This window comes from Miniopterus schreibersii, assembly GCF_964146895.1.
Source record: "Miniopterus schreibersii genome assembly, chromosome: 5".
Classification (NCBI taxonomy): domain Eukaryota; kingdom Metazoa; phylum Chordata; class Mammalia; order Chiroptera; family Miniopteridae; genus Miniopterus; species Miniopterus schreibersii.
This window is the reverse complement of record NC_138106.1, coordinates 6,719,188-6,745,165: the sequence shown is the minus strand read 5'-3', so window position 1 is coordinate 6,745,165 and position 25,978 is coordinate 6,719,188. Positions and strand designations below refer to the sequence as shown.

Below are 25,978 nucleotides of genomic sequence, written 5' to 3'. Positions count from 1 at the left end.
AAAAGTTGGACCAGTAAAGAGGTGTGGTCTCAACAGGGGACCCGCAGAACACAATGGCCCGAGTCCTGAGTCATCCGGCAGCCCCTGCTTTCGGAGCTGCGTGTCGGAGAGTTGGTTTCACTCAGATTCCAGGCCTGCGTAGGTCAGAGCTCCCGAGCGTGTACGTCTTCTATTGTCCCATGACTTCCCCCTTGAGTTGAGGATCAGGAGGAAGAAAGAAGGAAGGAAAGAAGAGACCGAAAGACCTATAAGGACGCAAAGAAAGAAAAAATAAAGAGAAAATAAACGAAATCTCGTTCTGTGTTAAACTCAGAATCTGACAAATCCTCAGCATCCACAGTTCGAAGGGATGTTGATTTCCGCTCTTTTCATCTCCCAACAATGAATGAGATGGTGGCAGGCTGATTAAAATTTTGTTTCCCCTAAAATTTCAAAGTACTGAGCTGTTTTATCTGGGTAGCTTCCACTGGGAGTCAGGAGCCCTGAGAAAAATGCTCTCAGCTCCTCCAAGGTTCCTTGTCTTTTGCTCTCCTAAGAAGCATTAATTTAAAATGCCAACTGTGGTCCCGCAGTAAGGAGGGCTCTGTTATGGATTTCCCATCAAGCAGCCGTAAGTAGGATGACCCCTTCGCTAACAGAGTTGCCAGGGAAGGAAATTCTGCATGGAAGTGTCGCCGCGGACCCCTGGTTTCTAGGCCGTGGTCTCCGCAGCAGCAGGAAGCCCCAGCATTCACACGGGGAACAGGCCTTCTTCGAGGGTCTGCCCTCAACTCCTTGGTTCCTGCCTAATTCAAAGCCGTGAACAATGACGTTTTTTTAAACTCTCTCTTTGAACATAATTTCAAACTTACAGAAAAGTTATAGGATAATACAAAGAACTAATATCCTTCACCCAGTTCCTCCAACTGTTGGTAATTTACATCATTTGCTCTGCGTTTCCTCTCCCTCTTATTTATGTAAAATGCAGATATGTATGTATTTCTATTCCTTAATAACAATAAAGAAAAAAAGCACAAAACCAGATGCTATTGTTCGATCTATTTCCTGAAGAGTCTATCCATCAATTTCATTATGTCTGATTTTTAAAATGCATATAAATTTTAAAAAGTGATCTAGTAAAAAGCTAACTTTGAGATAATGAATTGTAAAATCGTCTTCATTTCGAACGACACGGTGTCTGGCTGATTCCTGTCCTCTTCAAAAAGAAGTCCTGAGTCTCAGAGGGGCAGAGCAGCCTCCAAGCCCAGTCTCTTCCCAATGTTTAATGCAAGGTTCTTTTATAAAAACAAAACAGAACACTCTGCTGGCTATTGATAGCAGAAGGCACAACTACTAATTAGAATATAGTAACGCAGAAACGGAAACCATTTCCCAAACATTCTTCCAGGCGAAAAGTCACCTGAAGATGAAGCTGTCACCTCAACCTCCCCTCTCCCCTACCCAGGCCTCTGCCACCTAATGGCCTCAGTGCCAGTTCACTCAGCACCGAAGGACTGGGCTTCCCTTCCAACTAGACACATCCCCTCCTTGGAGGCCACCCTTCGGGCCACCAGGCAGATGCTTTTCCAGCCCCCACGCTGGACAGGGCACTCCCCCTCCCAGCATGTGCGTGAGTGAATGGCACATTCCCACTTTGTACTTACGCATCACGGACTCGTGACCGTGACTTCACAAAGGCCTGCGTAAACCTGTTCACGTCTCACTCCAAATACAAAGAAGGGAACGATGTAACGCAGACCACACATTTACTGTAACGATGAAAGGGGCACCTTTCACAGTGGTCTGTCCTCAAACCACGTCTTCCCACTTTCTAAGGACTCAGCACAGTTGCACCCTGGGGCTCCTCCTCACTTCTGCACGTGGGGCCGACGGCAAGAAGGTGGGGAGGTGAGAAATCGGATGAGGGGGATGTAGTTCCAGAAACGAGGCGTGAGTGCAGCAAAGAGACGAGGGGCCACAACCTTAACTGGGACACAACAGGAGATTCGCGCACAACTGACTGGTCCCATGTTGAACATCCATTCAATGAAAAGCTCATCATCACTGAAAACACTGCGGGAAAGTGATACGGGGATGAACACTTGGTAATACGGTAAATTATGGTATGATGCCGGTAAGTTACAAATCAGGTTATAAAGGAGAATTAGATCACCGGCCATTGGTTAAAAATAATTTTTTAAGAATGTTGTAGTTTAGCCTGGCTGGGCGTGGCTCAGCGGTTGAGCATCGACCTAGGATCCAGGCGATCAGGGTTTGATTCCCGGTCAGGGCACATGCCCGGGTTGTGGGCTCGATCAATGACTCTGTCATCATTGATGTTTCTATCTCTCTCTCCTTCTCTCTTCCTCTCTCTGAAATCAATAAAGATATATTTAAAAAAAAAAAAAAAAAAAAGTTGTAGTTTATATACTACAATACTAATGGCAAAGAACCTTTCTTTTCTTTATTGCCCCCTCCCCCCGTCTCCTTAGGTTCATCTATATTTTCAAAACATTTACAATAAACATACATTACGGTTAATGTAAATGTTACATAAGTAACATGTATTATTCTATGTTTTTTGTAAAATATCTGCGTCACATGAGCCCATGAGCCCCACAGTTGTCCAGCTCCCTCTGCGTGCTCACCAAAACCCACACTCCTATTGTCTACAACGAGAACAGAGTAGCTCCTTTTGATTAACTGCAGTAAGGAAACCCAGGAGACACCTGTATTTTGTGACAGTCATCCCTCCAGCACTAACCCGTCCAGTCAATACCGATGATGAAGAGCCACTTTCCAGGCCAGGCGCTCCGGCCGGCACTAGGAAACCAGGGTGACAGGGCTTTGTCCAGTCGCGGGGAGTCTCCGCGCTCAGGAAGTCTGTTAGTCAACTTAAATTCCGCACACGCAGGACTGCAGGGCCTGGGGCCGGCCCCCGAAGCCCAGGCTTCGTGAGGGGAAAACAATAGGACAGAAGTGCTGGATAGCGTTCCTAAAATGACACATGAATCTTAAAATGCATGTCTGGACTATTCATGAGATCCCTGCGGAGGATGTCCCGAGGCTTTCTGCCAGGGCCGGGCCTGAGGCTGCGGATTAGGGTCAAGCCTCTGCACCGGCCCGCACAGTGGAAAACTCCATCCTTGGTGGGACTTTTCCACCTGTGGCAGCTGGAGGACTTGTCTGAGAACATATGCAGCGCAAGGCCCTCTGAGACCCCGAGGCCACTCACTTTACACTGCTCGAGGACAGGCCCTCCACGCATGAGACCGTGTGTGTGCACACGCGCGTGTGGCATATTCTCCAGCGCCACGTTAAGAAATAATCCGATTACAATTTAAATAACAATTGTTTCAACACTTTCTCGAGGTGGTTAATACTCCTCAGCGCCTTGGCTGATTTGAACGAATCCAAACCAAGGAAATTATCACATACTAAATCCTCGACTTCTCAACACCAGCCGCAATTTCCTTCATTGTGAAGCACGTGTCAGTTCAGCTCCAGAGGCTCCAATGGAGCAACGATTTCAATGAGCACAATTTCCTAAGCGTCGCACATACTCTCACATTCTGCCAACTCCGCTCTTACCCAATTCCATATGCCTCCAAAGGTGCGGGAGCATTAGAGCCTGCAGCAGGGATGCTAACTATGTCAATTTGTTACTCCTGGCTTAAAAAAAACCACAAAACTCTAAGGGCACAGTAATTATTTTGACATAATAAATTAGTTTAAAGGAACTTGTAAATTTCCTGTTTCAGTGATTGTGTTGCCATATACAGGAGTGGGCAAAAGTAGATTTACCGTTGTGAGTTGATTCTTATATTATTACTTATTATTTATTGTATTATTTTCCATAAGAACAGCTGCAAACCTACTTCTGCCCACCCTGTGGGATTTGGGAACCATTACACACATGTGAAGATCATTATCCACATAACTGGGCACACAGGAGCAGAGATGTGACAGTCACCAGATTGCCACAGGTCACGCCAGGCTTGCTCTAACACCCATGCCACACAAATTGAGGGTGCACAAAGGCATGTGGCCACCCTGCCTAGAGCTTGTCCTGCTCCCGTCCCCTATTCAGATCTGGAGCATTGTGTCCAGCTCCTGTCCTCGGCCGTCCTCCCTGGCCACCCTGAGAAGTTATCTGGGGCTGTTGAAATTAACTTACATTTTGATCACTAGTGAGACTTTCAATGTGTTTTTTTATTTAATGTATTGATCTCACTTATGAGATACTGGACATCAATATTTACAGTTGTCTTGGTCTGGAATTATTTTATAAATTAGCTTTTAAAGATATACATCCTCCTTCTTAAAGAAAGACATGAAGTTGCACTACAATGTCAGCAACTGCTGGAAACTTGCAGAGGAGCCTGGATTACAGAGCCACGCCCCCCTGTGCTGGCTGGAAAGGCTGCCTTTAGTCTGAGATTGGTGTGGCCATTCCTTCCACATCACTACATTTGTTTCTGTACGTGCGAACTTGTTTATCTCACAAACAGAATCGGAAGTGAGGCCCAGGAACAAGATGTGTGTTACAAATGCATTTACAATCGCAGGAGCATCGTCAGGCACCTGCAGACGAACTGGGTCCTACACCCACCAAGGCCAGGCCTGTGACAGCGCGGGAGCCTATCTCACCATGGGGGCTGCTGAAATGAGCCCTCTCTGCACTGTCCCCCCTCTGCACTGTCCCCCCTCTGCACTGTCCCCTCTCTGCACTGTCCGCCATCTGCACTGCCCCCTCTCTGCACTGCCCCCCCTCTGCACCATCCCCTCTCTGCATTGTCCCCACTCTGCACTGCCCGCCATCTGCACTGTCCCCTCTCTGCACTGTCCGCCATCTGCACTGTCCCCTCTCTGCACTGCCCCCCCTCTGCACCATCCCCTCTCTGCATTGTCCCCACTCTGCACTGCCCGCCATCTGCACTGTCCCCTCTCTGCACTGGTCCCTGTCTTCGCTGTCCCTTCTCTATTTTGTACCCGCTCTTTCTGCAAAGTGAGGTAGAGGATCCTTCCCTCTTGGGGGTATGAAGTGCCATTCAAGTCAAGGCAGGCCAGTTCCTTTCCAGTTCGCCCGTCTGCGAATGTGTTTAATCTGTGTAAATGCACTGAATGGAATCGAAACTCTCCCGTGGGTTAACTCATAGTTCTCATCTAATCCCAATACCGATCTCAGCACACACTGCGGGAAGACCTGCAGTAATCAGGGACTAGTGAAAATGTTCTTTCTGAAGGTCCTGTCACTGGGAGGCCAGGAGACAAGCCACCCTTTGCCTCGTGCCTATGATTTCATCCTTTACTTACAGCTACAAAAATGATCCTGCCTCAAGGATTTTAGGAACCAACCACCTATTGGCCAAAGCAGCGCACTGCTGTGTTTATCTGCCAGCCAGGCACCAGAAGTCAGCGGGCGGGCAACTTCCCTTTGACCGGCTTGCATCGCTGTCACTAGAGGGCGCTAAAGGTCCCTCTAAAAGGCCCTTAGAGGGACTGCGGGTATGCCTCCTCCTTGACTTCCCATTTCTGGAATTTCTATTATTATTCTACAAAGTTGTCTCATTTTCATCCATTAAAATTAAAGTCCAAATTTCATCCCTCAGAAGTTGCTTTTGAAAACTGTCACTCATTCATCACTGTGGGACGTAAGGAAATGCGCGTCCCAGGAGCAATGGTAAATCACGCAGGTCTGCACACGAGGCCACAGGCTCCCTTCTCCTCGGTGAGGCCTGACCATGGAAATCGTGTCACTGTTCTCCACAACTATGAGCAACTTCAAAACCTGACAAATATTCTGCTTCGCAACAATTCTAGATGGTTCAATCTGTCCCCAGGACAAGTTCCATTGAACAGACGGGTAAGTTTTGAGAGCGTTTGTTTTCTCTGTAGACAATACTGGGCCCCCTGCCTCAACTCAGGTAACGTAGACCCTTTCTAGAAATGAGAACTGGAAGAACATGGGTCACACTACATGCAGTCTGGGAGAGGTATTCTGCAGCACCTTCTTTTATTTAAAAATGTGGTGTAGCCCTGGCCAGGTGGCGAGCATCGTCCAAACCACCAAGAGGTTGTGGGTTCAATCCCAGTCGGGGCATGTAGGGGAGGCAACCGATCGATGTTTCTCTCTCACATTGGTTTTTTTCCCCCCTTCTCTCTCCGTCTCCCTTCCTCTCTCTAAAATCAATAATACATATATGTGTGTGTGTGTGTGTGTGTGTGTGTATGTATCCTCAGGTGAGGGTAACAAGGGTGTGGTATTTTGGGGTGTGCTTATAGTGCATCACTTATTAAAAGGGTATACAGCATTAAAGCATATATATGAAATTAAACAAGCTTTAAAACTAAATGTGAGGGCTTTCTTGGAAATAATTTTGCAGTCACACTGACATCAACAGGTTAAATACTTAAAGCAAAACGCAGTGCCCTGGAAATATTTGCGAAACCAAAAAGGTAACCAATTTTGCGACTTTGCTCTTTTTGTCCTCCCGTGTACTTAAAAATACCGGTAGTATTCCCTTCTGTCCCTGCACTTGGGTCCGTATACCAAGGAAGAGCGGGGTCAGTGGGTGACAGCCTGGCTGTGGGAGGCGCGCCCGTGTGCGCGGGGCTCGGACCGGCGCGGGGAGGCACCGGTGCTGCGCGTTTTCCTGGCTCTGCCGGTGGAGCAGAGGTTCATTTGCAGTGTGCTCCACGGAAGGACAGTCAAGGCGCAGTTCCATCTGCTGGTCTGTGACTTTTAAAGGGAAACAGCCCTTAGGTTTGCATGTAAATAGCGCAGCGTAGATGGGACGAGGTGCTGTGGACTCCGCCCAGCTTCACCGGGACACAGCTCTCGATCAGAGACACTGGCAGGAGAGAAGGGCGATGCCAGGCTCAGCACACCAGCACCCAGTGATCAGCTGGCTTAGGTGGCAACTGAGACTGTGAATGCAGAGCTGACTCCTGTGTCAGCAAGGGAAGGACACAAACGTACCCGGGGCAGAGAGGGCAGGAAGCCGGGTGACATCCTGGTCAGAGGCCTTGGCTCAGGATGGCAAGGTCTCAGCCCGGCTTCATGCTCACCTGCTCAATGACTGAATGAATTGTAATTCCTTGCCAACTGTCCATTTGCAAATCAGTGAGTAACTCTGCAGGTTCATTCACAGACTAAGAGCAGCAAACCCCCTGGAGCTCCCAGTGCTCTGTCACAGGGCTGGCACTCAGCAAGTATTTGATGAATGAATGAATGAATGAATGAATGAATGAATGAATTAATTAATGAAGCAAGCATGTCCCTAGAGCACTGGGGAAGGGCAGTACTGACTGCGCCAGTGGCCAGCCCAGTAGATGCCCTCAAGGGCCCAAAGTATGACTTGAACTTGAGACTCCACCAAGATAGGGAAGGTACTTCTGACAGTGAGAGGCCTTGTGAGAGGCCCAGCAGAGTTCCACACCATCCCAAGCCATCTGTGGCTCACCTGAGGAGGCTGACCAGGACCAGCTACGGCCAAACCACCACCTGTTCCTCAGTTCTGAACAGAATGTGCTCAGCATCTACCGGTCACCTGGTTTTCAACTGCTTGCTGACCAATTCCTGAGAAGATTTTCACTCGAAATTAAGATGAAAGCTGGTACTTAAGTTTTAAGCCACCTTTGTTCCCCCATCACACACACAAAATAGATGATGCCAATGATGATGATGGATGATGATGACAAATGAATGAATGGATAGATGAATAGACAGACAGATAGAGATGGATGGATGGACGGATGGATAGATAGACAGATATAGATAGATGGATGGATGGGTGGATGGATGGATGGACGGATAGATGGACAGACAGACAGGCAGACAAAGATAGATGGATAGATAGATACATAGATAGACAGAGATGGATGGATGGATGGACGGATGGATGGACGGATGGATGGATAAATGCAGAGAAGGAGACAGAGAGAGGCTGGCCATCTGCCCCACCACCGTGCTCTTTCCCCCAATAGTCTGCCAACTCCTCTCCTAAGTGCCCAGGCCACATGCACCGAGTAACTTTAGAGGTGACTTTCTTCAGCAATTTTTCCAGAAGGCAAATGGTCTCTAAGAGACTTTCCAATGCTAGAAGTTACAGAATTTCCATCTCAGTAACTGACCTAACAGTACCTGGCAGTGAGTGGATACTCAATAAAAAAAACACAATCTAACTGAATGAACAAATGACTGACGGACTGAATGAATGAATATGTGCCTTCTATTTTGCCTCCATCGGTGATGCATTTATAGCAAACTTACCGGAATTTCAAAAAAAAAAATTCCCTTTTGTATATTACTTAGCCGTTACAATCTTCCAAAGTAACACTGACTAAAATTATATCCAACTAAACTATTCCAGCAACTGGGTTGATTTTCACTTGTTAGAAACCATCAGGATGGCAGACTCACTGCATTTCTAGACACCTGCCATACCCCCATGGTCAACAGAGTTGCCAACATGGCCCAATAAGATTTCCCATCACACATTCCCTTCTTACAAGGTGACGCTGACACTGTTTCCATCAAAAGCTGGGGTCCATAGTCCCATCCCTCAAAGCTGGATGGGCCTGTGACTAAGCATAAGTTCAACTAGGTGACTTCCAAGGCTACCTATAAAGGTGACACAGCTTGTACCTGGTTTTCTTGGAAACAGCATTCTTCCACCTCACCCGCCATACTGGAAGGAAGCCCAGGCCACATGGAAAGGCCATTTGCAGGTATGCCAGCCACCGGTCACACCAACAGCCACCACCAACCTCCAGAGGTTGAAGGGAAGGAACCTTCTAGATGCCTCCAGCCCCAACCACCACCACTTGATTGCAACTATCTGAGAGACCCTGAGGGGAAAATGCCTACGGCAGCCCAGTCAACCCCCAAACCACGAGGAAACAAGGATTGACATTATCGTTGTGACTTTAAGCCAATACGTTTTGGAGCGATGTGCTACATAGTGAACGGTGACTGGGACGCCATCAGAAGTCGCCGTATGCAGGGAGATTTCTGCAGCAAGGCTGCAGGGAGCTGTGAGATGACCCGTCCATGCAGCGGATCTTCACTGGCGTCGGCTGTATGCACAGCTTGGTGTCAGGCCCTGGAGGCGCAGGAAAGAAGGAAGCGGCCTTCAGCCAAACAAACAAAAAACCTCACATATTTAGCTGGAGAGGGGGAAAAAAAAAGCCAAAATCACCACAGCACTTTGACCCAAGAGAAAAGACAAAAGTTATGACCATCGCAGCTCTTCCCCTCCTCTTCCGCCCCCTCCTCTCTCCGCTCATTAAATGTCTATGTGCCGCAGGGTCACTGGACCCCATCCGAGTGGGACACCCCCATCCCCGCAGTCTGCTCCCGACCTTCCTCCTCAGCCCCCAGGCATCAGACTGCTGGTGCCCCATGCCCGTTTTCTAGAAACATCTCTGCCCGTCAACCCCAGACTGCTTTCCCAGGGAGACGTGGGGAAGCTGATTTCTCCCTCTGTGACTCCCACAGCAATGCGGGCGCTGGATCAGAAGCAGGGGGCGGGGAGCTTCATGGCCCCGAGTTACCAAAAGAAAGCCCGAGTGTTCAGAAGGTGCTGTTCTTACACTCCCTGGAACGCCAGCTCCTAGAAATCAGGGGCCCCGTCCCGTGCGGTCTCCGAGGCCCCCAGACGCCAGGGGGCTCCCATCCGTCAATGTTGACTCTAACGAGAGCCGTCTGGAAGCCGCACTGGTGGCCCGGCCAGCCACCGGGCCAGAGCTTTCCCGTGGGCCCAGGACACACGGCCGGTCTCTTTTCCAAGAGCCACAGTCCCGGGTGCCCCTCCCCAAAAGAACAGGCGCTAAGCAGCCACCTGAGCAGAGCTGTCCCCAAACATCCACAAGGCTTCATCACGGCAGGTCAGCTACCTCTCTGCGAGTCTCACGTGCTGGACGCCGGGCGGAGACGCGCTGCTGCTCGGACCCGAGGCCGGGCGCCCACACTCGCCTCCCAGACTGCGCTGGGCCTGGCGGTGCTTGAGTCCACGCTACTTAAAGCTGTTCCCAGCGTTTTCATCGGGCATGGAAACCATTAATGTGTCTCACACGCCACTCTCGGTTTTATGGAATTCTTGCACCGGGGAGCTCTTTTTATTTTATTATTTGCTTTAACAGCCAGAAAACTGGGAAGTTCACAAAGAAATTTTTCAACTGCCTTAAGTGACCCTTAACCTAACAGGTTTTGCCTAATCTGTAAATTGGAGTTAAAAGTCTTTCAGTACCTTTGGAGTGGGGGGCTCTTTGTCTTTACCAGAGCGGGGAGACCGCTAACAATGGGGCTACACAGACCTGCGCCTCTCCGTCGGTTGCCGCAAACCAGAAACAGATGTGAAGTGTCGGCGGCTACCTCGTACTGACCCAGGGAAGCTGCAGCTAATCCGGATCAGTCTTAATAACTCAAAACTGCCACCCTGTAACTATCTAATTTTTTTCTCACTTACAAATGCAAAAGAGAATTGACAGGACGCATTAAAATCCATTTCCCTCTGAACACATACAGATTTTCTCCGATAAGGCCTGGGAATAAAAGCTTTCTCCACTGAACTGTGCGGCTGTCATCTGTGTTTTCGTTTAAGCGGTCGTTGCCTTTAACAAAATAAGACCTGGAAGGAGAGAAATTATACTGGAAATCAGATATTCCTGTTGTTACCTTTCCCCACGATGCTTGTAAATGTAAGAAAACCCAGAGGTTTAGGGTGAAGACTCGAGCAACCCAGAGTATTTCCCTAACGCGGAAACCATTTTAATCTTCATTCTCCTGAATGTTAAGCCGTGAATATAAGTGAAGGAAAAGCATCCATAGATACAGGAATGATTCATAACCTCCCAAATGAAGATAGACACCACCCTGCACTAAATATGAACATTCTATCAATAGTATGTCTATTTACTGCATCCGGGAGGGACTGTTTTAACACAGAATCAAATATAAGGTTGTTGCAGACACTGAATATTGTTTTTTACCTTAAAGCAGGCACAAGGTGGAGTGGCTTTAGGTGCCACTAGATGTTGATTGACTCTTAGCACTTGTAACGATGGCAGTTACACTGTCATGCTGTGGGACCCCCTAGTCCTACACCGAAATTAGCCTGACGCGTACGGAGAGGTAAGAGGAAGGGTGAGAGTCACACGGCCACATCATCAATGTAAGGCTGTGGGCAGGAAGACCTGAAACACACCAGGATTTAGTGTATCACTAGGAAAGAAAAGAAAAATTCTGCCAAACAAAATTAGCCATAACGCACTCTCATTCATCAATTATAAGACACATCGAATTTTTGAACACAGGTACGTGTCTTAGAATAGCTGCGATGCGGTGTACTTATGAAAGAACGAATCACGAAAGCGCTCAAATGTCACTTGGGAAGGACTGCAGGGACTCTCGGCCTCGGCACTATCGACGCGCTGGGCTGGATAATTCTTTGTTGTGGGGTCTGTCCTGTGCACTGTAGGCCGTTGGCTGGCATCCCTGGCTTCTTGATTCCAGTAGCACTTCCCTTACCCCTGGTTATGACAATCAAAACTGTCTTCAGACATTGCCCAATATCCCTGAGGGCAGAAGCAAAATCACCCCAGTTGAGAAACACCGTAACAGAGCAATTCACAACGTAATTCAGTCTGTGTGTAAATGACAGGCCACCAGCCAACTGGAGACGGTACTGCTGCGTGAGCCGTGGTGACCTAAAAAGCATCACACAAACAAGCGGGTGCACGTACAAGAGTGAGTGTCGGCCTTCCCAACCAACAGGGCGTAAAAAGAGTTGGAAAAGTGTTCAACCTCGCTCATCATCAGGAAAATGCAAATCAAAACCACAATGAGATGTCACCGCATACCTGTCACAATTTCTATTTTCAGAAAAAAGAAATAACAAGTATTGGTAAGGATGTGGAGAAAAGGGAACCCTCATGCACTGTTGTTGGGAATGTGAGTCAGCGCAGCCTCTACGGAAAACAGTGTAGAGGTTCCTCAAAAAGTTAAAAATAGAACTTATGATCCAGCTATTCCACTTCTGAGTATTTACTCCAAGGAAACAAACTATCTTCAAAAGGCATCTGCACTCCCATGTTCACGGGGGCATCATTCACAACAACCAAGACATGGAAACATCTTGAGTACACATCAAGAGATGAACAGATACAGAAAATGTGGTGTCTATATACCGTGGAATATTATTCAGCCATAAAAAAGGAAATCCTGCCATTTGCAACAACATGGATGTACTTGGAGGGCACTATGCTAAGTGAAACAATTCAGACAGAAAAAGATAAACACTGTATGGTATCACACTTATATGTGGAATCTAAAAAACAAAACAAAACCAAATCCATAGATAGAGAACAGGTTAGTGGTTGCCAGAGGCGGGAGGAGAGGGGTGGACACAATGGGTAAAGGTGATCAAAGGGCACAAACTTGCAGTTATAAGTCTGGGTCCAATGTAAAGCATGGTGACTATAGTCAACATTACTGTACTGTATATCTGAAAGTTGCTAAGAGAGTAAATTGTAAAAGTTCTCATCACAAGAAATGAAACATGTAACTATGTGTGGTGATGGATTTCAAATTTATTGTGGCAATCATTTATGATATATACATATGTCAAATCATTAGGTTGTACACCTAAAACCAAACAACATTATATGTCAATTATATCTCAATAATAAATACACAAAAGAAGTTGGATGAGAGCAAGTCACTATCACAAGATTTCACAGCTTATAAATTATCCAATAAATATGAAAAGAAATTAAAGAAAATCAAAGTAAAGAAGCCCAAAACACTATATCTGGGCCTATCCATATGACAAAAATGAAAAATAAAGATTAATGTTTGCAGCACTGGCAAGAATGTGGAGGAAAGAGCACTCGCATTCATGCCTTTTAAGAACATAGATCAATACCTCATCTTTGTCCTTTGACTCAGCAATCTCTATTCTAAAAATAATCTATAATTATTAAAGACATTGATTAAATCATCTAAATCCTTCTTAAAAGAAAACCAGAAAATGAAGAAGAAAAATTTCAGGCCCAGGTTGACTTATCAGCAAATACTAACACATTTAAAGAAGAATTATGCCGGCCTTACACAAATTTTTCCAAATAATATAAAAAAAGGCAATGCTGGTATCAAAATACTAGCACATAATGAGAAAGGAAAATCATAGGCTGATCTCACACATAAATACAGATGCAAAAAAACCTGAATAAAATCCCAGACAACCAAATCCAACAGCATCTAAAATGGAATAATGTATACCATGGTCAAGGTGGGTTTATTCTAAAAACACATGGTTATTTCAATCAATGTAAATTATCAAATTTACATTGTAAAAAAGAAAAATGATATGATAATCTCGCATAAGTGAGGAAAAAGCATTTGATAAAATCAATAACAATTCATGATAAAAGTTCTTAGTAAATTAGAAATGAAAGAATTGTATCAATCTCATAAAGGGCACCTATCAAACTACAGTAAAGCATGTATTTTAGTGGTGTAATGCTCAAATCCAGCCCTTTGAAGCTGGGAGAAAAGACAAAGAGGCTCCCTATTCCCACATCTGTCACAAATTGTACTGGAGTCATAGTCAGTACATAAGGCAAGAAAATGAAATAACATGCCAGGATTTGGGGAAAAATAGATAAACCTTTATTAGCAGATGACATCAGGGTTTTTTTTTTAGATAGAAAATGCAAGAAAATTTAGAAATGAATCATTAGAATTATGAGTTTAAGAAATCTGCTAACTATAGGTCAATACAGAAAACTCAATTTTATTTCTATATATCAGCACCAATAGAAAATGAAATTTTAAAATACTTTTCATTAACATCAAAAATATCTTAAAATATGGGAATAAGTCTATTACATGATGTGCAGGACCTTTACACAGAAAGTTACAAAATATTAATGAAAGACCTACATAAATAAATAGCTATACCATATTCATGGATTGAAAGACTTAATACTGTAAAGATCTGTCAATTCTCTTCAAAAATCAACAATAGATTCAATGGAGATCCTATCAGAATTACAACAATATTTTTGTGCAACTTGACAAACTGATTCTAAAATTTATACAGAAATGTATAGGGTCAAAAATAGATAGGATCAGGATGCTGTTAAAGAGTCAAGCAGGCTAACCTGTTCCACCAAACATTATTACAAAGGCACAGTGAGTAGGTCAGAGTGGATTCATGCACGCATAAACAATCAAAACAATGGGAAAGAAAAGAGAGCCCAGCAGTAGATTCACACATCTATGGGCACAGGTGATTTCTGGCAAAGGGGGCACACAAAGCACGAAGAAGGAAAGAAAATCTTAGAAAACTGGTGCTAGGGAAATGGGATATCCACATGGGAAAAAGAAACTTGACAACTAACTCATCCCATCACAAAAATCACTTCTGGGAAATTACAGCTATAAACGTGAGAGGCAAAAACAATAACATTTTTGGAATGTAACATGGAAGAATACCTTCATGACTCTGGGATGAAGGAGAGTTTGTAAGACACAAAACACTAAGTATAAAGGGAAAGAGTAATCAAAAGAAATGCAGTGTAATTTAGAAGTGTAAGAACTTCTTTTCATCAAAAGACACTATTAAGAGAATAAAAATATAAGCCCTGGAATGGAAAGTGACATTTTTAACACATCTGACCTACTATTCATATCCAGAATACATAAAGAACCCTTATAAATCAATAAGAAGACATACAACCCACTGGACAAACAGCGATGGAAAAGAGAGAATTTTGCCTCATGCAATGTATCAAGTCCACTTTTTCCAGGAGGGAGGAAGCGGGAGAAGGAATATGAAGCATCGCAAATACTTTTCATGGCCCTCACTACTCCTCAGTGGGGGTCACCTCCTCCGCGAGGACCCAGGAACTGGAAGGAGTGACCCTCAGGGACAAGTGACCCTCACCCAGAAGTGGCCCTCAACGAGGAGGTGGCATTAACTTAAAACCTACACAACAAATAGAAACCATTTAAGAAGTGGAGAAGCTGCCGTCCAGATGAGGGACCAGCTAGTTCAATATTCCTGAGCCAGGCATAAGCCTGGCACATCAGAGAAACAGACAGAATTCTGGAGCGCCGCGTGCCAGGGCCGCGTAATTTCATCCGGCGTCTGCAAGGTGGGCAAGGCCGCATCGTATTGAGGAGTTTGGACGTAGTCCCATGGCGGAAAGCCACTGGGCTGGAGATCAAGTAGAGATTGTGGGATCTGATTGACATGCTCTAGGGGCTCTCCAGCTGCTGCCTAAAGGAAGGTTTGTCAGCGTGCACCAAGGGAAGCTGGGAGAGCCCAGGTAAGATGCTACTGCATCCATCCAGGTGAGGGACCAGGAGCTGCGGGAGGGACAGCAGGCAGGACTGGCTGATACACTGGAAAGTAAACGACAGAGGATCAGAGGCGGTTTGTGGTTTCTGGCTGTTGTCTGGTTTTACTGCCTGGCCTTAGCAAGTGGGAAGAGAGCATTTCCATTTTACAGAGATGGGGGAGACTTGGAAGATACACGTTTGGGAAGATAGATCAGGATTTATACTTAAAAGTCGAAGGTGCTTAGAGATACGCACGTTCAGGTATCAATTCAGACACTGTTATAAGCGGGGAGGTGAGACTGAAATGTGGGTGGTTTTCAAGCCATGCGATTTTAGCGGGGAGAGGCTGAGTGCAGATGATGACTGAAAGGTGATTAAAGCTGAGCCCTGAGACTGTCCATCACTTAGAAGCCGAGCAGAGAGAGAAGAGCCAGCCCCCAATTCGGTAGCGCAGAAGGATTTCCACGCAGCGCTGAGTGCCCATCGGAGATTTGTGGTCACAGATGCAGACGGAGACCAGCAGCCTAGTCCTGCACGTTTTCTCAGCCAGCATTCAGCAGCTCACAGTGCAGCTGCTGTACACGGAGCAAAGGCCTGGCCAGTCATCATAAAGCCTGACCAGGTGTGTCTATTATTAGCCCAGCTTTACAGCTGAAGGGAAGAGGCACAGAGAAGTGAAAGTAACTTGCCCAGTCACGGCAACTTGAGAAATAATCACGAGATAGTTCTAAGTGGGGAGTAAGAATGGGAATTACTGACTCTGAAGCAAAATCTTTCTAACTCGGTATTTCACATCCTTAAACACCATTGTAGTGCTACCTCCAAAGTGGGAAAAAAGGTACTCGGGGACAAAAGCAGCTCATAAAAAGGAAACCTACAAAGGACAGACAAGTGTGGAACTTAAATGAAGAACAGTATCAGGGTTACGGGGAAAGGATCCTCTGTAAAAATACGACATGGTGCATCCCAGAGTGATGTATAAAACGAGAGAGGAAAAGGGACAGGAAAAACCCTCATTGAGTATGTTTGCGAGAAACCATAACCCAGGTTTAGAAACTTGGAAACCAAAATAAAATCGTAAACAACTTAAGAAATGTTTTAGGAATTTGCAGCTAAAATTAGACACGACAAAGCTCCTCTGAGCAGGCAAGAATTAGGGTCTTGCAACTCCAAGCACAAGGACTTCACTGGGCCATCGGGATCATGGTGAGTTTGACCAGGTGAGCATTAAAGGTGCTCCGGGGAACACCTGCAAATCCAGACACCTTTATGTGTGAAATTCTTCATCACACTTGCAATCTGTGGTTTGCACACGCCCAGGTTGCGGGTTTGATCCCTGGTTGGGGCGTGTGCCTGAGGAAGCCGATCAATGTTTCTCTCTCTCTCTCTCTGCCTCTCTCTCTCCCTTTCTCTCTTTCTAGAATCAATGAAAAACACATCCTCTGGTGAGGATTTTTTTAAAAACTGGTGTGAATGAAATTCAGATATCTGTGGGTAAATGTGATAATTAGTCCTGTCATCAGCCAAAGTTCTCAGTACATAGGGTTATAACTCATGTTATGTACAATAACTACCAATAGTACCAGATGCAAATGAAGAGTTTCTATTAAGAACGGCTAAACTCTAAACCTAGAGTGGCATTAATAACTTTTCATAATATGTGGTCCACTTTCTATGAATAACCTGCGAGTCCAAAAAAAAGGTTGGCTTTTTAAGAAGTGGTATGAACACGGCCTGTTTCATATGTAAATGTTGGAAAAATATAAATTAAAATACATAAAATAAGATTTGTATTTTTTCTCTAATGTAAGGAAAGATTTACTTGTGAATTAACGGTCTTCACAAAATATGCATTTTCTGTTTCCTGTTTCTTATTGTATCCATCAATTTACTAATAAAAGGTTTTGTCTTGATTTACTAACATTTGAAAAGATGGATTATATTGGTATTGCAAGAAAAGGATATCATAAATTAAAAATCCATACATAAACTGTATTCTCTTATTTGCAATATGACAAATGATTGTGTGAAATCACAATCAATAAAGGCTCTTTGAAAGTTATAAAATTGATTTGGCCAGGATGGCTCTACTAGCAATGTGAAGACACTCCACCTATTTTTAACTATCAATTTATAGTGCAGATCTAGCACATCAAACTATTTAATTTTAATCAAGCAATTATCTATATGTGGCTTCATATTACAATGTGAAAGTTCGATCAAATAGTCCCAAGGTATTTATCAAAGTTCAACACAGGCCCTGTTTCATAAATCAATTTCAGACTAGACAAAAGGAATGAGCGAGTTCTTGTTTATTTCATTATTTTCTAAGCCAATTCCACAGACAAAGGTACTATTTCTCATGTGAATTTTCGGTAGAAGTCTGAGCCCTCTTCCTCTGACAATCTGTTTAGATCCGATACGATGGCCATAAAGCAACAAAAAAGCATAAGCTCTATTGAACTATTTCTCTTGGACATAAAATATGTTTGGGGAAGAAATGAGTTGTTCCATATGAGCTACAGCAGTTATTTCTTATGTGGGAGCAACTTTGGCTCCGCAACATGGTTTATCAAAGGAGGCTTTGTATCCGGGTGAGACCAGTTTTCCACTCAAATCATTTCATTAAATTCCACTGGATCACACGCTTCCAGGTTCCCTCCCCGAAATAGGGCCGACGGTTCTTAAAAAACTCACAGAGGTGGCAGAGAGGGCATGCTAAAAATAACGCGGGCTGGTGTTTGTATCCTGTCTGCAGTAGCTCCTACCTGAGCATTCAACATCTCCTAATGAGTTATCAGACAGTTGGTCGTCTATGCAGATCAACAATCCATCGTTAGCCATAATTAGCACCGTCTCATAGAAGCCAGAGAGTAGTGTAATTGTTGCTATAGCTTATAATACACCAAGTCTGTATTTATAATAAACATTCCAATGAGTATCTGTCACTGACATCTCCTCCAAAAATACTCAGAAAAAAATTTCCAAGGAAACACCTTCTCTTTTCAATTTCATCTAGAGACTACTATTGGTTATGACAAAAATGATACCCACCACTAATTTGTCACAAGCCACGAATCAGTAAATGCTTTGTGTACATTAATCATCTGAGTTAATTCTTTCAACAATCTGATGAATTATGTGCTATTCTTCCCATTTTCCAGATAAAGAACCGGAGGCTCAGACAGGCTCTCAGTCCTTCACCCAAGATCAGAAAATAAGAGGCAGGGCCAGCACTGCAACACAGACGTCTCCGACCATGACTGGGGTGGTCATCCGGAACATCTTCTCGGAGCTTCCCCCCCGGTTTATGTTCTGTGCCTGATTCTCACTCCATTCATTATTGTAATTCTCAATAAAATCCCAGTTACCCATGTGGAATGCTCATCTACATCTAGCCCAATTTGCTACTGGGTTTCAATGTTATTTCATATGAAAACAATCAATAACAGAGAGGGTCTGGATCTGGTTTCAAACAACATAATTTGAAAGGAATTCACTGAAAGCTCCAAGCAGCCCAGTGATCTCCGACCGACCAGTACCGTGGAAGGGCTCCTCGGGTACCTCCACGCTCCTCTGGGTGCCTCCTTCCATCTAAAAATACACGTCTGGCTCCCTCTGCTCCCGAACAGAAACAGAGAGATCCAGTGTCCACAGGCGAGGCTGCGCTTCTAAGAGGCACTTTGTTTTTGTAGGTGTTCAAGGATTTGGAATCAAAGCAGCAGAATTATTAAAATTAATCCAATTTTCTTTCATTTATTTTGTTAGCTCATACCTCTAAAAGATATATTTTGGAAGGCACCGTTCAACCCGACCATTTACAAATCAAAGCCTTCTTTGGAATCCCGGGGACCTAACCGAAGCTAGACGGTGACACTCTGCCAGCTCCGAGCCCTCTCCACTGGAAGGGATATGGAATGTGCTCACATTTAATTACAGTGTCAAAAATCTAACTTAAATGGCTTTAATCAACTGCCAGAACTATGAGTCTTTTTGGCTTGAATTTCTATAAACACAGGATAAATTCAAATATGTCACAAAGTGGCGGCAACGCGTTGACCACTGGACTGGGAGTTATGCAACATCTCGCCGGGAGGAGAGTCGGTATCTGCATTTGCAAGGCCCTGCCGATCATTTCCAATGACTGTCCACAGAACTGGCCCCGAGCTCAACGCCCTCCCTGCCCTGAAACCCTTTGGCCACGGCCACAGAGCCTGAGCAAAGCTGTCGCTGACCCTTCCTGCCAAAAGGCCCCTAACGTGGAAGAGAGGCGAGGAAAGGTCCCATAGCCTCCTGCCAGGAATCTGTGGGCGAGACTCACTCACTGGGGTGAGGGATTGGCAGGGAGATCTCTAAAGTGCTCTCAGCCTGCAACACCCCCTGTCAGGGTCCTGGGGTGGAGGAGGCGTCTTCGCTTCCCTGAAGCTCTAAGCTGTGGACAGTCACCGCTCGGCTGGCGTGTGGCCGACGACAGCGATGCAGGCAGGCTGCAAAGCAAGCTTTCTCTACGCAGCGATCCGACTTCCATAGGATCCACTCCAGAGCTCACAAAAGTCTAAAAGGAAAGTTGAAAATGTAAAGACCTGCAAGAGCAAATGACCTTCAAGGTTTCCATCTAGGATTTCGCAGCTGAGCCTAACCATGACACTTCCCGTGTCAGAAAATGCTTATGGTATGAAACCGATCAACAGTGTTCTCCTGGGGTGGGGGCTGACCCACAGCCCGTGACGAACATTCAGGCCCGGAGAACGACGACTGGCCCATCCGCGCGAATATCGGTAATAAACGGTCATACACTGCAACTCCGTGCCCCTGGGTGGTGGGCAGGGCGAGTGGGCTTCCGGCTCCTTCCCCAGGCTGATGGTGGAGGCGGTCACCGCACACGTGCAGCCCACGCTCCGTCGGGAAGCTTGAAGCGCCTGCCGTCGCACATCTGGTGACCAGTGGTGTAGCTTCCCCATGAAAGAGATGTCAAGGCGTCGTTATTCAAAGTGACCCTCCCTGCATCGGGATAATCAGAAACAGCTCACAAATAAAATAAGATGCCTCGTCTCCGCTAGGTAACCTCCCACGCCTGGTGACATCAACCCGACATGTGGCGACACAATTTTTCCACAGCTTGTTGTGGGTTTTTTGTTTTTTTTTCCAAAATTGGAATCTGGCTAAAGACTAAAATTACCCCTTAAAACAAGGACTGACCCTTCCCTGACACTGTGAAGAGGGTCCGTGTAAAGAGCGCCTCGCACCCGGGACCTGCCGGAGGTGGCGTCCTCCCCCCTCCTTGGGTGGAACGTGCTGTCCCTTCGCTGGTCAAGGTCCTGCGAACGGCCTCCCCGCGTCGGGAGATGCAGTTCTTAATTGTTTTCTAAATCTGGCTCGGATCTATTAAGTCAATTGCTATTTTATATGTAGCACAGGGGCAAACAGATCTCAAGAGATTAAAAATCATGTTCTTGTGGTGTTTTTCATAAGGGCTGCAAATTTGAATCCAATTAGAAAAATCATGGCAGGCGGACAAAACAAGAACAAACAGAGCCGGGGGAAAGGGCCACCGCGTTCTTGAGAGTTCAGGGCCCCCGCGAGGGCGCCTGGCTCCAATTACCGCCCCGTCTCGGTGACTCCGGGAGGCGGCGTCCCCAGAGCCCGAGTGCGCGGCACAAACAGAACCCGGTCCAGAGAAAGCGGCACAGAGTCTTCCTCCCAACGGAAACAGCTGCGTAGACAATGCAGCTCGTTTCAAGGGAAAAGACTCAGGTGAAAAGGTAAGAACAGCGTATGATTTCTCTTTTGCCTCTCGATGCAAAGCCACGCTGTGTCCGCGGGAGCCACATTTTGTATTTTCTACATTGCTTTCAGAACGACAGTGGGTTGCAAAGAGAACAGAGCGAGACAGAAAGAGCTCAATCCTTGTTCAGACAACCCGAGGTGACAAAGGGGACCGGCTCCTCCCCGTTAGTCACAGGTATGGACGGAAAACCAGGGTCACTGCCCACATGGAAGTTTAGACAGGAGAAACTATTAGTATGTGAGTCAAAGGTGCTCGTTTCTGGCTTTGTTTGAGCTGCAGGGGAAAAAAATGCCTTTTTTTTTTTTTTTTTTGTATTAAGACATACCAAAAAAAACATAAGAGCTGGAGATGAAGAGTGTATTTAGGGGAGAGTGTTTGTGGGCTTCCATTTCAACTGGTGGAAAATCATTTCCAAAGCCGCTACTAAAGGTTATTTCATAAAAGTGAGAGAAGCCTCGACGCCTTGTGTTGTTTCTTTATCTGAAACAGGTGACTGCAGAGGATGCTGGGCTGGGGAGCGGTGCAGGAAAGGCCGGCAGGAGAGAGGCGACGGGGGAGCAGCTGAAAGCAAAGACTTCCGACCTCAGCCCCAGGCCGGGGAGGGCGCGCAGGCTGGGAAGGGACATCCCAGTCACCCGAGGGGCTGGAAAAAGAACAGAGCTTCGAAGACACTGCCTTCGGCACCCCCTCAGCCCCTCCCGCCTCCAAATACCTGCAATCCGATCATCTCTGCAGGTAGAAGGAACTGTCACCTGATTCTCCCTGGCGATTTACGCATGAGACAGACTCAAAAGAGATATAAAGAAATCAAGTGGCAAAATTACACCAACTGACCGGATACGCCTCCATCAGCTGCCATCTTACTTTAGATAATTTTTGGGTAAAAATTAACTTCATAGTGAGCTACAGTCTCCTGAGGGCACTATCTCTCTTTCGTCTCTGTGTTCCCCGAACCTGGAGGTCAGCAAAATACTTGTTGAACTGAGATAAAGTCAAGTGCCTTGAGATTTCAGATTTTTAAATTAAAGAACATACAGAAAGTCCTCCTTTTGAACTGGACTTATTCGAACCCAGGGTTAGTTCCCAGGTGACGTCCCAGAACACCTTTTTCTAGAACCGTCACCAGACAAGATCATCAGGAACCTTGAACTCAAGCCATCGCGTGGCCAAGGCGATGGAAGGGCCGCCCGATGCGGAGCCCGGGAGCCGTCCCCGCGTCCCGGCCCGGTCCTGCCGTCAGCAGGTCAGCCACGCTCCTGTGCAAACGCCAAGAAGTCAACCCGTTTGAAAACGCACCTCTTCCTATTTTCTCCTCTCTGTGCGAACTCAAAGAGGCCTCACATAAATGATCAAAGACTCCTCAGTGGTTCTTCCAAGTGCACATACCGGCGAGGGCGGCCACACTTCAGTACTTTTCAATGAATCTTCTCCAGGGAAGGTTTGAGGATGCCTGCCAACGGAGCGTCCTGCCTCACAGCTATAATATCCCTTTAAAAGGCATTCAGCTTAAATTAATATATTTGGCCAGACAACTGCATTAAAATTCTTGTTATTTTTTCTGTTATAATGGGAGCCTGTGGTATGACTAGTCTTCTTCAGAAATCTGGGGAGTTATTGCTTCTCTCTTGCCCGGGGAGCATCATGTGTTTTCCATTTGAGTGCGCTACATGGCAATAGCTCATTAAAACAAACAGGCTATGCGAGAGCCTTCGTATCAAGCCACAAAGGGCGTAAGCTCACTCAGGACGTTTCAGAGCCTCGTAACTCACTGCAAACCGCTCTTAGACCAGCTGCTCAACTGACATTTAACTCTGCTGGGTGATGTCACAGTATCCGCGCTCTTAAAATTGCCTGCCTTCGGCAAGTATATGCTTTTCTCATGCAGTAAGCCAGGGGAGTTTCAATAGTAAAGAGACAGTTTTTTCCTACACCACACGCACACTCACACACACCAAACTTCACTTCTACTTTTACTGCAACAAGGAGTCACAGTGCATTATGTGCAAATCAATCCTTTGCAGCGGCCTGTCTCCTGCTGGACAGCTCCTCGCTCCAGGGTTTCCGGACACAGACAATACCCAGGGTCGCTTCTGGTTCGCCTTCTCTGCGCACAGTCTTTGGCTGCCTTACCTACTAATCTTAACCTCTGCAAGGGCCTGTCGGTCATTATGGACAGAAGACCACTTTTAAGAAGAATTTCTATTCTTTTTCTCTTAAGGTTTGGGAGAGGAGGTAGTTGTGGGTGTCGCACCGACGTTGCTATTGCCAGAACAACGCTGATTCAAAGAGGTCTCCAGAGTCACACATAAGAAGCCTCTGACTTCAAAATATAGTTTGCTTCGAAGAATGATTTCTTAAAAGTCACCGACTGACTGAAGACAAGCAGGTGGCACCTCAGTAGCTTTGTTCATTAATCTTAAATAGAGTTTTGCACCTCACAGCCGTAAGGATGCTACTACAAAAACAAAAACAAACTGACAGGCATTGGCGAGGGTGTGGAGAAGCTGGAACCTTTGTGCACTGCGGGTGGGAAAGCAAAGTGGCACAGCTGCCACGGAAAACAGTTCCGCAAAAAATTAAAACAGAAGTAACCTACAACCCAGCAGTTCCACTTCTAGGTATATACCCCCCAAATTGAAAGCAGGGTCTTAAAGAGATATTTGCTTACTCATGTTCACAACAGCACTATTCACAACAGCCGAAAGGTGGGAGCAACCCAAGTGTCCATCAGCTGAATGAATGGATCAACCAAATGTGGTCTATCGGTGCAGTGGAATATTACTCAGCCTTGAAAAGGAAGCAAATTCTGACACATGCTACAACACGGATGAACCTTGAGCACATTACGCTAAGTGAAATAAGCCAGGCACAGAAAGACAAATACTGCTATGACCCCACTTCTCTGAGGCACCTGGAAAAGGCAAATTCGTAGAGCCAGGAAGTAGAATCATGGTTGCCAGGGGCTGGGGAGAGAAAGGAATATGACATTATTGACTCATGGGTATAGAGGTGCACTTTCGTGAGATGAAAACGTTGTGGAGATCGGTTGCAGACGATGGGAAGATATTTAACATTACTGAACTGTACACTGAAAAGTTAAGGCGGGAAACTTTATGTGATGTGTATTGTACCATAATTAAAAATAAAAGATTTTTTTTCACACCAATTATAGGCAACACCTGACGTATTACACTGGTGACTATTGCATGATTTTCAAAGCAGCTCGCCCTCCTTCCCTCATCCATTCCTTCAGATGGCAGGTATTTATGGGTAATAGCCCACAACGTGTAAGCCTATGAGCCTGCAAGACCCACGATGAACCAGGGGGGCACCCTCCACTTAAAGACCTTAAGCGACATAAATGCTGGTGATAAAAGTGTGATGTGTTCACCGCTGAGAGCTGCTATGCGTCCTAGGTTTTTCAGTTCAATCGCAACTTCAACGTTCTGCCATGTCGGCCCCAGAAGTTCACTTGCATTTACAAGTTAAAGTGCTTGATTTTGGTCCAGCCTCTGTTTTCATAAGAGAGATACAGACAAAATGCTATGAACTTCGTGGGTAGAAGAAGCTTCCTGTTAAATCCACATCTTCAACCAATAAGGAAACACAATTATTTTTTTTTAATCAACACCATCTTCTCGGGGCTTTTTCACATCTCATCTTCTCTGCTTCTCTGTCCTGCCCAAGCAAGCTGTCTCTGGGCCCAACCCTAGGTTATTACAGCCAAACCTCGTTTCTCGAATGCCTCCCATCTTGAACAATTTGCTTCTCAACCTGACGAAACCGTTCATGCTGATACCTGTATGACCAGTCAAGGGTCTCTCAGGCGACAAACAAAGGAGAGAGCTCAGGGGCAGACCAGACCATGGGGTTCTCATTTAAAAATGCTAGATAAATAAAAATTGTGCAGTTGGCCCTGGCCGGTGTTGTTCAGTGGTTAGAGCATTGGACTTCACATGGAAGGGTTGTGCATTCAATTCCTGGTCAAGGGCAGTACCTGGGTCACAGGTTTGCACCCTGTCCCCCCTCGGGGGGCCCATTCGGGAGGCAACCGGTCAAGGCGTCTCTCTCATATTGATGTTTCTCTCTCCCCCTCCCTCTTTTTCTTGCTGTTTCTCCCCCGCCCACTCCCTTCCTCCCTTCCACTCTCTGAAAAGCAATGGAAAAAAATATCCTCAGATGAAGATTAACAAAAACAAAACAAACCAAAAAACTGCAATTGGCTGTGCAATTGGCTGTGACCAATCTGTACTTAGAAACAACAAACTGGCTAGGCCGAAATGATTTCAATCCTGAAATTTCTTTTTGCAAGTTAAGTCTTCGCTTAACAACGACAACAAAATGCGTTGATAAATTTAACACATGTACTTTTTTTGGTCCGTAAAATCTCAGAGTTTAGTGCTATGGGAGGAAAATAGAATTAAAGGTATGCCTGAATATTCCTGGGTCGGGTCAGTCCTCCTGCCTTCCCAGCCCTCGGACGATGGAGAGAGGAATGTGTCCTGAGTGCCCTAGTGGCTTAATGAGAAACGGACCTACCCAGTCACTACTCCCTTTATGCCCGAGCTGCAGTGGGAGAGGCACTGTCTGGGGCAATTCCAGGTTCCTGCAATTGGTGTCCAGCCAGAGTTTGTCCCAGGACTAACTGGCTAAGGCAGGGACCGAGTCTGTCTGTTTCCATGGTTTCAATGTAGTCATTAGTCTTGCAAAGTCACCAAGTGCCATGCCCTTTGCTTTCAGCCACATGGCCTGGTACAGGCTGGGAGACTGAGGGACAAGAGATGTCCTGGGTTCCTGGCTGTGACCCAGATGTCAAAGGAGCTCTCCGTGTGGCTCTTGCCCGAGCTCACGGTTGACTA

General features: G+C 45.9%; 1 protein-coding gene across 6 annotated transcripts in view; it reads right to left on the bottom strand.

Annotated features, from left to right (window-relative positions):
* The window catches only part of ERG (ETS transcription factor ERG), a 208,847-nt gene that overhangs the window by 91,626 nt on the left and 91,243 nt on the right, over positions 1 to 25,978 (bottom strand). The window lies entirely within an intron of this gene.